Below are 13882 nucleotides of genomic sequence, written 5' to 3'. Positions count from 1 at the left end.
CCCCCCCATGGGTGACAGGTCACAGCCACCCCCCACTCTCTCTCTCTCTCTCTCTCTCTTCTGTGATACTTCTTGCGTCAGCAACAATGTTCATGTGCAGCCTGCATAGTGAAGTCTTAGTGAACAATGTTCATGAAGTCTTAGTGAACAATGTTCATGAAGTCTTAGTGAACAATGTTCATGTAGTCTTAGTGAACAATGTTCATGTAGTCTTAGTGAACAATGTTCATGAAGTCTTAGTGAACAATGTTCATGAAGTCTTAGTGAACAATGTTCATGAAGTCTTAGTGAACAATGTTCATGACGCCTTAGTGAACAATGTTCATGAAGTCTTAGTGAACAATGTTCATGACGCCTTAGTGAACAATGTTCATGAAGTCTTAGTGAACAATGTTCATGACGCCTTAGTGAACAATGTTCATGACGCCTTAGTGAACAATGTTCATGACGCCTTAGTGAACAATGTTCATGACGCCTTAGTGAACAATGTTCATGACGCCTTAGTGAACAATGTTCATGACGCCTTAGTGAACAATGTTATCTCTCTAATTTGACGAAAAATTAACCTGCCAATCTGAATATTATTCATCGTAAGTTCTGTATTTGTTTGAAATTTAAGTGAGCTGTTGTGAGGGGCAGTGCTCACAGCTGTTGTGAGTGGCAGTGCTCACAGCTGTTGTGAGTGGCAGTGCTCACAGCTGTTGTGAGGGGCAGTGCTCACAGCTGTTGTGAGGGGCAGTGCTCACAGCTGTTGTGAGGGGCAGTGCTCACAGCTGTTGTGAGTGGCAGTGCTCACAGCTGTTGTGAGTGGCAGTGCTCACAGCTGTTGTGAGTGGCAGTGCTCACAGCTGTTGTGAGTGGCAGTGCTCACAGCTGTTGTGAGTGGCAGTGCTCACAGCTGTTGTGAGTGGCAGTGCTCACAGCTGTTGTGAGTGGCAGTGCTCACAGCTGTTGTGAGTGGCAGTGCTCACAGCTGTTGTGAGGGGCAGTGCTCACAGCTGTTGTGAGGGGCAGTGCTCACAGCTGTTGTGAGTGGCAGTGCTCACAGCTGTTGTGAGTGGCAGTGCTCACAGCTGTTGTGAGTGGCAGTGCTCACAACTGTTGTGAGGGGCAGTGCTCACAGCTGTTGTGAGTGGCAGTGCTCACAGCTGTTGTGAGTGGCAGTGCTCACAGCTGTTGTGAGTGGCAGTGCTCACAGCTGTTGTAAGTGGCAGTGCTCACAGCTGCTGTGAGTGGCAGTGCTCACAGCTGTTGTGAGGGGCAGTGCTCACAGCTGTTGTGAGTGGCAGTGCTCACAGCTGTTGTGAGTGGCAGTGCTCACAGCTGTTGTGAGTGGCAGTGCTCACAGCTGTTGTGAGTGGCAGTGCTCACAGCTGTTGTGAGTGGCAGTGCTCACAGCTGTTGTGAGTGGCAGTGCTCACAGCTGTTGTGAGTGGCAGTGTTCACAGCTGTTGTGAGTGGCAGTGCTCACAGCTGTTGTGAGTGGCAGTGTTCACAGCTGTTGTGAGTGGCAGTGCTCACAGGTGTCATTATGAGTGGCAGTGCTCACAGCTATTGTGAGTGGCAGTGCTCACAGCTGTTGTGAGTGGCAGTGCTCACAGCTGTTGTGAGTGGCAGTGCTCACAGCTGTTGTGAGTGGCAGTGTTCACAGCTGTTGTGAGTGGCAGTGCTCACAGCTGTCATTATGAGTGGCAGTGCTCACAGCTGTTGTGAGTGGCAGTGCTCACAGCTGTTGTGAGTGGCAGTGCTCACAGCTGTTGTGAGTGGCAGTGTTCACAGCTGTTGTGAGTGGCAGTGCTCACAGCTGTTGTGAGTGGCAGTGCTCACAGCTGTCATTATGAGTGGCAGTGTTCACAGCTGTTGTGAGTGGCAGTGCTCACAGCTGTTGTGAGTGGCAGTGCTCACAGCTGTTGTGAGTGGCAGTGCTCACAGCTGTTGTGAGTGGCAGTGCTCACAGCTGTTGTGAGTGGCAGTGCTCACAGCTGTTGTGAGTGGCAGTGCTCACAGCTGTCATTATGAGTGGCAGTGCTCACAACATCTGGCTCTGTCATTGTTTTCAGTGTTGGGGTGAAAAGATCTTTTTCATGACATTTGTATTGTAGAGGAAAAACATTATTGTTTTGTTTAGATCAAAAACATTATGCTGGTAATTATATGGTCAACCTTTTTAAAAGTCACTTAAATGGAAAATAATCTATTATACGAGTGCTTGCACACTGGGAAGGAGGGAGGGAGGGAGTGTAGGGACGGAGGGAGGGTGAAGGAGGGAGGGAGGGAGTGTAGGGACGGAGGAAGGGTGAAGGAGGGAGGGAGGGAGGGAGTGTAGGGACGGAGGAAGGTGAAGGAGGGAGGGAGGGAGTGTAGGGACGGAGGAAGGGTGAAGGAGGGCGGGAGGGAGTGTAGGGACGGAGGAAGGGTGAAGGAGGGAGGGAGGGAGTGTAGGGAGGGAGGAAGGGTGAACTAGGGAGGGAGGGAGTGTAGGGACGGAGGAAGGGTGAAGGAGGGAGGGAGGTAGTGTAGGGACGGAGGAAGGGTGAACTAGGGAGGGAGGGAGTGTAGGGACGGAGGAAGGTGAAGGAGGGAGGGAGGGAGTGTAGGGACGGAGGAAGGGTGAAGGAGGGAGGGAGGGAGTGTAGTGACGGAGGAAGGTGAAGGAGGGAGGGAGGGAGTGTAGGGACGGAGGAAGGGTGAAGGAGGGAGGGAGGGAGGGAGTGTAGGGACGGAGGAAGGTGAAGGAGGGAGGGAGGGAGTGTAGGGACGGAGGAAGGGTGAAGGAGGGAGGGAGGGAGTGTAGGGACGGAGGAAGGGTGAAGGAGGGAGGGAGGGAGTGTAGGGACGGAGGAAGGGTGAACTAGGGAGGGAGGGAGTGTAGGGACGGAGGAAGGGTGAAGGAGGGAGGGAGGTAGTGTAGGGACGGAGGAAGGGTGAACTAGGGAGGGAGGGAGTGTAGGGACGGAGGAAGGTGAAGGAGGGAGGGAGGGAGTGTAGGGACGGAGGAAGGGTGAAGGAGGGAGGGAGGGAGTGTAGGGACGGAGGAAGGTGAAGGAGGGAGGGAGGGAGTGTAGGGACGGAGGAAGGGTGAACTAGGGAGGGAGGGAGTGTAGGGACGGAGGAAGGTGAAGGAGGGAGGGAGGGAGTGTAGGGACGGAGGAAGGGTGAAGGAGGGAGGGAGGGAGTGTAGGGACGGAGGAAGGGTGAAGTAGGGAGGGAGGGAGTGTAGGGACGGAGGAAGGGTGAACTAGGGAGGGAGGGAGTGTAGGGACGGAGGAAGGTGAAGGAGGGAGGGAGGGAGTGTAGGGACGGAGGAAGGGTGAAGGAGGGAGGGAGGGAGTGTAGGGACGGAGGAAGGTGAAGGAGGGAGGGAGGGAGTGTAGGGACGGAGGAAGGGTGAAGGAGGGAGGGAGGGAGTGTAGGGACGGAGGAAGGTGAAGGAGGGAGGGAGGGAGTGTAGGGACGGAGGAAGGGTGAAGGAGGGAGGGAGGGAGTGTAGGGACGGAGGAAGGTGAAGGAGGGAGGGAGGGAGTGTAGGGACGGAGGAAGGGTGAACTAGGGAGGGAGGGAGTGTAGGGACGGAGGAAGGTGAAGGAGGGAGGGAGGGAGTGTAGGGACGGAGGAAGGTGAAGGAGGGAGGGAGGGAGTGTAGGGACGGAGGAAGGGTGAACTAGGGAGGGAGGGAGTGTAGGGACGGAGGAAGGGTGAAGGAGGGAGGGAGGGAGTGTAGGGACGGAGGAAGGTGAAGGAGGGAGGGAGGGAGTGTAGGGACGGAGGAAGGGTGGAGGGAGGGAGGGAGTGTAGGGACGGAGGAAGGGTGGAGGGAGGGAGGTAGTGTAGGGACGGAGGAAGGGTGGAGGGAGGGAGGGAGTGTAGGGACGGAGGAAGGGTGAAGGAGGGAGGGAGTGTAGGGACGGAGGGAGGGTGAACTAGGGAGGGAGGGAGTGTAGGGACGGAGGGAGGGTGAAGGAGGGAGGGAGGGAGTGTAGGGACGGAGGAAGGGTGGAGGGAGGGAGGGAGTGTAGGGACGGAGGGAGGGTGAAGGAGGGAGGGAGGGAGTGTAGGGACGGAGGAAGGGTGAAGGAGGGAGGGAGGTAGTGTAGGGACGGAGGAAGGGTGAAGGAGGGAGGGAGGGAGTGTAGGGACGGAGGGAAGGTGAAGGAGGGAGGGAGAGAGAGAGAGAGGAGTTAGGGAAACAGAGAGGGAGGGAGAAAGCTTGGTATAGAGCAGGTCAGATGGTTGGCTGCTTCTCGTAATAAAGCTTCTTTCCTCTTGTGTTGAAGCCTTTATGAGCACACAGTAGTGGTGGTGGGAGTCGAGTCTCAGCTCCTGGCCCCGCCTCTGATTACAAGTCCACCAATTTTACTATCGTTTTGGGTCCTATCATACCTTATCATGAAGCTGTGTATGTGGTTTTTATGGAGGCCCGTAGCCTGAAGGCAAAAGCTTTCGCTTCACACGCTGAGGTCCGGGTTCGATTCCTGGCAAGGGTGGAAATATTGGTCGTGTTTCCTTACACCGGTTGTCCCTGTTCACCCATCACTAAAAATGGGTACCTGGGTGTTACTAGACTGGTGTGGGTCGCATCCTGGGACAAAATTGGTCTAATTTGCCCGAAATGCTATGCATAACAAGGGGCCTTCTATATAGTAGTATGTCATTGATGTCAGCTATGGTCTGTATACCTTGTACATGTACTTGTAGTAAATAAAGTACTATTGTTGTTATTATTATTATGTTATTATTATTATGTCATGTGATGACAATACTCAGACATTCCGCTGACTTTCCTGGCCATTATCTATCATGTCATTTTTTTCTACCCAAAAAGACAGGAACCAGAGAACAGTGTCCTGGGATATGAGTGTAGATGCAAGGCAAGACACATATTAGTGTCCTGGGATACAGGTGAAGATACAAGACACATAGTAGTGTCCTGGGATACAGGGGAAGATACAAGTCACATAGTAGTGTCCTGGGATACAGGGGAAGATACAAGACACATAGTAGTGTCCTGGGATACAGGTGAAGATACAAGACACATAGTAGTGTCCTGGGATACAGGGGAAGATACAAGTCACATAGTAGTGTCCTGGGATACAGGGGAAGATACAAGACACATAGTAGTGTCCTGGGATACAGGTGAAGATACAAGACACAGATTTAAGCCAACAAGCTGGTGTTCACTGGTATAAAACACTACGGCACACACCAATGTTTCGTCCACACAGTGGGTTTTATTAACTCAGGAACAGATCTGTTTGTGACTTAATAAAGTCCACTGTTTGGGCGAAACGTTGTTAACAAAGGATCGCAGTATGCGGAATTTGTGTGTCCTGGCACATATCAGTCGATGAAAAGTATCTGGGGGTTAACATCACATCAAACAAAGTATCTGGGGGTTAACGTCACATCAAGCAAAGTTTCTGGGGGTTAACATCACATCAAACAAAGTATCTGGGGGTTAACACCACATCAAACAAAGTATCTGGGGGTTAACATCACATCAAACAAAGTATCTGGGGGTTAACATCACATCAAACAAAGTATCTGGGGGTTAACATCACATCAAAGAAAGCACACAACTTGAGGGTTTGTCCAAGAGGCCTGGTCTCAGACCGGGCCGAGGGGGCGTTGACCCCCTTAACCCTCTCCAGATAAACTCCAGGTAAGACTAATAAACCTCGGAACATCATTCAAGGCCTTGAACAAATAATCCTTAAGAACTTTATACATGACATAGGTGGTTAGTCCGCTCACTAAGCAGGTGACTCCAGTGTGTCCCGGACGACCCACTGGATGAGCAGGCATGCAAGCCTGAGAAGACTCAACAGTCTGCAAGAAGATTATTGCTACAGCTGAGAGGAATACACAACAAGGAGAGGTTGAAGGAATTGAAGATGATGATGAACCAGGCGGAGAGAAGGAATATGAAAGACATTAGAAACTTATGCAACATATGGGAATCTTGACTGAGGAAACGTTTCGCCACACAGTGACTTCATCATTCCAATACAAAGCAGAAAGGTGTAAGGAGAGGAGGAGTTTGATGTAATCAGTCCCTCAGCCTGGAGTCGATGTGTTCAGTCCATCAGTCTTGTAGAATGCACAGCATAGGGCCGCAGACGTGGCTTATATACACATGAAAGATATAATTACAACATACAGGAGTTTAAGAGGTATTGGTAAGATATTTAGGAGCAGATTTTTTTAAGAGGACCAAGTCAAGTGGACACAGGAACAGCTGAAGAAACAGATAAGCCATAGGAATGTAATTATTAAGATGAAAAGTGAAATGAATTAGAAGAAGAGCAAGAACGAAATAGTCCACAACGCCAGCAATCTGTAATGCCGGTCAAAATACTCAAAACGAAGGGGCCAGGAGCTGAGCCTCGACCCCTGCAAACATAATTCGGTGAGTATAACTAGGTGATTGCACACACATGCACACACCCGGGACCAGGAACTGTGACTCGACCTTAGCAAGCAGACATAAGATGAGTGCCTACGAGCGCTCGCACACACACACACACACACACACACACACACACACACACACACACACACACACACACACACACACGCACGCACGCACACACACACACACACACACACACACACACACACACACACACACACACACACACACAGGGGCCAGGAGCTGAGTCTCGACCCCTGCAACCACAATTAGGTGAGTACACATGACATGGTGACAGCAGTAAGACAAGAGAGAGAGGGGCGGGTGGATTGCATATTCTTGGACTGCAAGAAGACGTTTGACACAGTTCCACACAAGAGATTGGTGCAAAATGTGGAGGACCAGGCAGGGATAACAGGGAAGGCACTACAATGGATCAGGGAATACTTGTCAGGAAGACAGCAGCGAGTCATGGTACGTGGCGAGGTGTCAGAGTGGGTACCTGTGACCAGCGGGGTCCCACAGGGGTCAATCCTAGGACCAGTGCTGTTTCTGGTATTTGTGAACGACATGACGGAAGGAATAGACTCTGAGGTGTCCCTGTTTGCAGATGTGAAGTTGATGAGAAGAATTCACTCAATCGAAGACCAGGCAGAACTACAAAGGGATCTGGACAGGCTGCAGACCTGGTCCAGCAATTGGCTCCTGGAGTTCAATCCCACCAAGTGCGAAGTCATGAAGATTGGGGAAGGGCAAAGAAGACCGCAGACGGAGTACAGTCTAGGGGGCCAGAGACTACAAACCTCACTCAAGGAAAAAGATCTTGGGGTGAGTATAACACTAGGCACATCTCCTGAAGCGCACATCAACCAAATAACGGCTGCAGCATATGGGCGCCTGGCAAACCTCAGAACAGCATTCCGACATCTTAATAAGGAATCGTTCAGGACCCTATACACCGTGTACGTTAGGCCCATATTGGAGTATGCGGCACCAGTTTGGAACCCACACCTAGCCAAGCACGTAAAGAAACTACAGAAAGTGCAAAGGTTTGCAACAAGACTAGTCCCAGAGCTAAGAGATATGTCCTACGAGGAGAGGTTAAGGGAAATCAACCTGACGACACTGGAGGACAGGAGAGATAGGGGGGACATGATAACGACATACAAAATACTGAGAGGAATTGACAAGGTGGACAAAGACAGGGTGTTCCAGAGATGGAACACAGCAACAAGGGGACACAGTTGGAAGTTGAAGACACAGATGAATCACAGGGATGTTAGGAAGTATTTCTTCAGCCACAGAGTAGTCAGGAAGTGGAATAATTTGGGAAGCGACATAATGGAGGCAGGATCCATACATAGCGTTAAGGAGAGGTATGAAAGCTCAAGGTTCAGGGAGAGTGACCTAGTAGCGACCAGTGAAGAGGCGGGGCCAGGAGCTTGGACTCGACCCCTGCAACCTCAACTAGGTGAGTACAACTAGGTGAGTACACACACATACACACACGACCCCTGCAAGCGCATACAGGTGAGTACACACACACACACACCAAACTTTCTCAGCAGCCAGACAGTGAAAGCTTGAAGAAAGTGGAGGAAAAAAAGCGGGCAATAAGCCAGACATCTCGTGAAAACAGGAATAGACAATACTTTTAATGGAGCAGGACCGCCAAATGGCCTCATCCATCACTCGCAATACAATACAGACATCACCCTAACTGTGTCAATACATAGAGGCTAAAATGCAGCAAGATTGCCTATTTGCGTATTCGTTTATCTTGTTTTACGTGAGTGAGCGCATTTAAACCAGTTTGTGCTTGCGATTGTGTTTGCTTAACCTTGTTTGTCTGGCCCCTTTGTTTGTTTGATCTGTTCCTTGATTGATCCCTTGTTTGTTTAACCTTGTTTGTCTGGCCCATTTGTTTGGTTGATCCGTTGTTTGATTGATCCCTTGTTTGTTTAACCTTGTTTGTCTGGCACATTTGTTTGATCCTTTGTTTGATTGATCCCTTGTTTAACATTGTTTGTCTGGTCCCTTTGTTTGTATCGTTGCTTGACTGATCCCTTGTTTATTTTACCTTATTTGTCTGGTCTCTCTGATTACCTAGTGTGACATACTCTCTCACTCTCTCTCTCTCTCTCTCTCTCTCTCTCTCTCTCTCTCTCTCTCTCTCTCTCTCTCTCTCTCTCTCTCTCTCTCTCTCTCTCTCTCTCTCTCTCTCTCTCTCTCTCTCTCTCTCTCTCTCTCTCTCTCTCTCTCTCTCTCTCTCTCTCTCTCTCTCTCTCTCTCTCTCTCTCTCACCATTACACAACCTCACACACATTCTCAGCACTTCAATATCGGCTTCACAACCCGGATTTAAACCCATTGTTCTATGACCCCGGGATGATGCGGGCGAGGTGGTAGTTGTGTCGTGTGTGTACTCACCTATTTGTACTCACCTATTTGTGGTTGCAGGGGTCGATTCACAGCTCTTGGCCCCGCCTCTTCGCTGATTGCTACTAGGTCCTCTCTCTCCCTGCCCCATGAGCTCTATCATACCTCGCCTTAAAACTATGTATGATTCCTGCCTCCACTACATCCCTTTCTAGGCTATTCCACGGCTTGACTACTCTATGACTGAAGAAATACTTCTAACATCCCTTTGATTCATCTGAGTCTTCAACTTCCAACTGTGACCTCTCGTATGTTTCCCATCTCTGGAACATCTCGTCTTTGTCCACCTCGTCTATTCCGCGCAGTATTTTATATGTCGTTATCATGTCTCCCCTGACCCTTCTGTCCTCCAGTGTCGTCAGTCCGATTTCCCTCAACCTTTCCTCGTACGACATTCCCGAGCTCTGGGACTAGCCTTGTTGCAAACCTTTGTACTTTCTCTAACTTCTTGACGTGCTTGACCAGGTGTGGGTTCCAGACTGGTGCTGCATACTCCAGTATGGGCCTAACATACACAGTGTACAGTGTCTTGAACGATTCCTTATTAATGTATCGGAACGCTATTCTCAGATTTGCCAAGCGCCCGTATACTGCAGCAGTTATTTAATTGATGTGTGCCTCCGGTGACGTGCTCGGTGTTATGGTCACCCCGAGGTCTTTCTCCCTGAGTGAGGTCTGTAGCCTTTGTCCACCTAGCCTAAACTCTGTCTGCGGTTTTCTTTGCCCCTCCCCAATCTTCATGACTTTGCATTTGGCAGGATTGAATTCGAGAAGCCAGTTTCTGGACCACATGTCCAGCCTGCCCAGGTCTCTTTGCAGTCCTGCCTCATCCTCATCCGATTTAATTCTTCTCATCAACTTCACATCATCTGCGAATAGGGACACTTCAGTCTATTCTTTCCATCATGTCATTCGCGTAAATCAAAAATAGCACTGGTCCTAGAACTGACCCCTGTGGGACCCCGCTCGTCACAGGCGCCCACTGTGATACCTCTTCACATACGATGACTCGTTGTTGCCTCCCTGTCAGGTATTCCCTGATCCATTGCAGTGCCCTCCCTGTTACATGCGCCTGATCCTCCAGCTTCTGCACTAATCTCTTGTGGGGAACTGTGTCAAAGGCCTTCCTGCAGTCTAGGAAAACGCAATCAACCCACCCCTCTCTCTCGTGTCTTACTTCTGTTGCCTTGTGTGTGTGTGTGTGTGTGTGTGTGTGTGTGTGTGTGTGTGTGTGTGTGTGTGTGTGTGTGTGTGTGTGTGTGTGTGTGTGTGTGTGTGTGTGTGTGTGTGTGTGTGTGTGTGTGTGTGTGTGTGTCTCCAGGTCTGATGTCACAAATGGTTTTTGACATGATGACTGCTACATTGGTGAGCAGATCTTCAGTGTTACCTGTTGGGAAGATAAGGAACTTGTTTAGATTGTCTTCATTGTAAGTGGATAGGATTTTCTGAGACTTCTGTCTGCATTCTCAGGTGAATTGCGAGGGTAAAATGTAATGAAGAAAATAAGTTGCTAATGGTGTCACATTTCTCTTCTAAAAACTCAAGGTTGAAAACTCTATAAGCTCTCAGAAAGAGAAGCTCATCAAGCCCATTTTGGTTTTCTGTTAAACACATGGTAAGTTTTGCACATCAAGTGATTTGTTGAAAGATATTGCCAAAGGTAATATTTGTGTGTGCTATTTGGTATAATCATGTAATTATAGATGCTTCAGATATGCTACTAATTGTAATTTTAAGCAATTTTATTACTGAAGTTATTTTTTTTGGGAGGTGGTAGGAGCCAAATAGAAAGTATTTGGATAAGTGCACGTCAGACAGCTACTGATGTTGGTTTGAGCTTCTGGAATGTGGAATGTTGTTTGCTAGGTTTGTTCCTATTGTGGAAAAGAAACTATTAAGATTGTTGAGAGTGAGGACTTTATTTTCTTTGTAGAAGGTTATTTACTTTTTAAATAATTTTAGCCATAGAAATTGGGAGTTTCTTCAAAGTATTTTTGTCTCCTTTGGAACCATTAAATCCAGTTAATTATTGTAGTTCTGTTTGAACCTTCTAATTACACTTGTAGGGGTTGCTGAATATCTCTCTACTATCTTCTAGGAGATGAGGTCTAACTTATGATTCTCATAATTAGAGAATGCCAGGAAAAAACAAACTGTATACATATACACTATTACCAAGTTAGTTCTTACTGGAGTAACCATGAACAAGGTACAGTGGACTCGCGGTTATCGGCCGGTTTTGTTATCGGCCAACTTGGCATTCGGCCAGTTTTTCGGTGCCCCGTTATCGGCCGTTAATTCGGTGATCGGCCGTTTGGGACGCGTCCATCCACCGGCTGGGGCTGCTTGCGCGTCAGTTTGGCTGCGTCTCTTGGTGGCTGAGAAACCTTCTGCTCATACATCCAAACATTTCGCTTATTTCCCATTGTACTTTGTGTCATTTTTGCAGTGCAACTGTGAAATAAGTAACCATGGCTCCAAAGAAAGTTCCAGTGTGTGTGTGTGTATGTGTGTGTGTGTGTGTGTGTGTGTGTGTGTGTGTGTGTGTGTGTGTGTGTGTGTGTGTGTGTGTGTGTGTGTGTGTGTGTGTGTGTGTGTGTGTGTGTGTGTGTGTGTGTGTGTGTGTGTATGTGTGTTTGTGTGTGTGTTTGTGTGTGTGTGTGTGTGTGTGTGTGTGTGTGTGTGTGTGTGTGTGTGTGTGTGTGTGTGTGTGTGTGTGTGTGTGTGTGTGTGTGTGTGCTCTCCTATCTGTGGATACAGACGTCGAATCACAGCTCCTGACTCCGTGTGTGTGTGTGTGTGTGTGTGTGTGTGTGTGATAGTGCTCTATTAAGATAGTAGATGTAACCTCATGTACTCCAATGAACTCTCATGTACTCACATGTACTCCCATGAACTCTCATGTACTCCCATGTACTCCCATTAACTCTCATACACTCCCATGAACTCTCATGTACTCCCATGAACTCTCACGTACTCCCATGAACTCTCATGTACTCCCATGAACTCCCCATGTACTCTCATGTACTCCCATGAACTCTCATGTACTCCCATGTACTCATGTACTCCCATGAACTCTCATGTACTCCCATGGTCTCTCATGTACTCCCATGTACTCTCATGAACTCTCATGTACTCCCATGTACTCTCATGTACTCCCATGAACTCTCATGTACTCCCATGTACTCATGTACTCCCATGTACTCTCATGAACTCTCATGTGCTCCCATGTACTCTCATGTACTCCCATGAACTCTCATATACTCCCATGAACTCTCATGTACTTCCATGTACTATCATGAACTCCCATGTACTCTCATGTGCTCCCATGTACTCTCATGTACTCCCATGAACTCTCATGTATTCCCATGAACTCTCATGTACTCCCATGTACTCTCATGTACTCCCATGTACTCTCATGTACTCTCATGAATTCTCAAGTACTCCCATGAACTCTCATGTACCCCCATGAACTCTCATGTACTCCCATGTACTCTCATGAACTCCCATGAACTCTCATGTACTCCCATGTACTCTCATGTACTCCCATGAACTCTCATGTATTCCCATGTACTCTCATGTACTCCAATGAACTCTCATGTACTCCCATGAACTCTCATGTACTCCCATGAACTCTCATGTACTCCAATGAACTCTCATGTACTCCCATGAACTCTCATGTACTCCCATGAACTCTCATGTACTCCAATGAACTCTCATGTACTCCCATGAACTCTCATGTACTCCCATGAACTCTCATGTACTCCCATGAACTCTCATGTACTCCCATGTACTCTCATGTACTCCCATGAACTCTCATGTACTTCCATGAACTCTCATGTACTCTCATGTACTCCCATGAACTCTCATGTACTCCCATGTACTCTCATGTACTCCCATGTACTCTCATGTACTCTCATGTACTCCCATGAACTCTCATGTACTCCCATGTACTCTCATGTACTCCCATGAACTCTCATGTACTCTCATGAACTCTCATGTACTCCCATGAACTCTCATGTACTCCCATGTACTCTCATGTACTCCCATGAACTCTCATGTGCTTCCATGAACTCTCATGTACTCCCATGAACTCTCATGTACTCCCATGATCTCTCATGTACTCCCATGAACTCTCATGTACTCCCATGAACTCTCATGTACTCCCATGAACTCTCACGTACTCCCATAAACTCCCATGTACTTCCATGAACTCTCATGTACTCCCATGAACTCTCATGTGCTTCCATGAACTCTCATGTACTCCCATGAACTCTCACGTACTCCCATAAACTCCCATGTACTTCCATGAACTCTCATGTACTCCCATGAACTCTCATGTGCTTCCATGAACTCTCATGTACTCCCATGAACTCTCATGTACTCCCATGATCTCTCATGTACTCCCATGAACTCTCATGTACTCCCATGAACTCTCATGTACTCTCATGAACTCTCATGTACTCCCATGAACTCTCATGTACTCCCATGTACTCTCATGTACTCCCATGAACTCTCATGTGCTTCCATGAACTCTCATGTACTCCCATGAACTCTCACGTACTCCCATAAACTCCCATGTACTTCCATGAACTCTCATGTACTCCCATGAACTCCCATGTACTTCCATGAACTCTCATGTGCTTCCATGAACTCTCATGTACTCCCATGAACTCTCATGTGCTTCCATGAACTCTCATGTACTCCCATAAACTCCCATGTACTTCCATGAACTCTCATGTACTTCCATGAACTCTCATGTACTCCCATGAACTCTCATGTACTTCCATGAACTCTCATGTACTCCCATGTACTCTCATGTACTTCCATGAACTCTCATGTACTCCCATGAACTCTCATGTGCTTCCATGAACTCTCATGTACTCCCATAAACTCCCATGTACTTCCATGAACTCTCATGTACTTCCATGAACTCTCATGTACTCCCATGAACTCTCATGTGCTTCCATGAACTCTCATGTACTCCCATAAACTCCCATGTACTTCCATGAACTCTCATGTACTTCCATGAAC

General features: G+C 48.3%; 1 protein-coding gene across 4 annotated transcripts in view; it reads left to right on the top strand.

The window, feature by feature from the left end:
* The window catches only part of LOC128692732 (KH domain-containing, RNA-binding, signal transduction-associated protein 2), a 607660-nt gene that overhangs the window by 490218 nt on the left and 103560 nt on the right, over positions 1-13882 (top strand). The gene's annotated exons all lie outside the window — the stretch shown is intronic.

Source organism: Cherax quadricarinatus, chromosome 30 (assembly GCF_038502225.1).
Source record: "Cherax quadricarinatus isolate ZL_2023a chromosome 30, ASM3850222v1, whole genome shotgun sequence".
Lineage (NCBI taxonomy): Eukaryota > Metazoa > Arthropoda > Malacostraca > Decapoda > Parastacidae > Cherax > Cherax quadricarinatus.
This window is presented reverse-complemented; position numbering and strand designations above follow the sequence as displayed.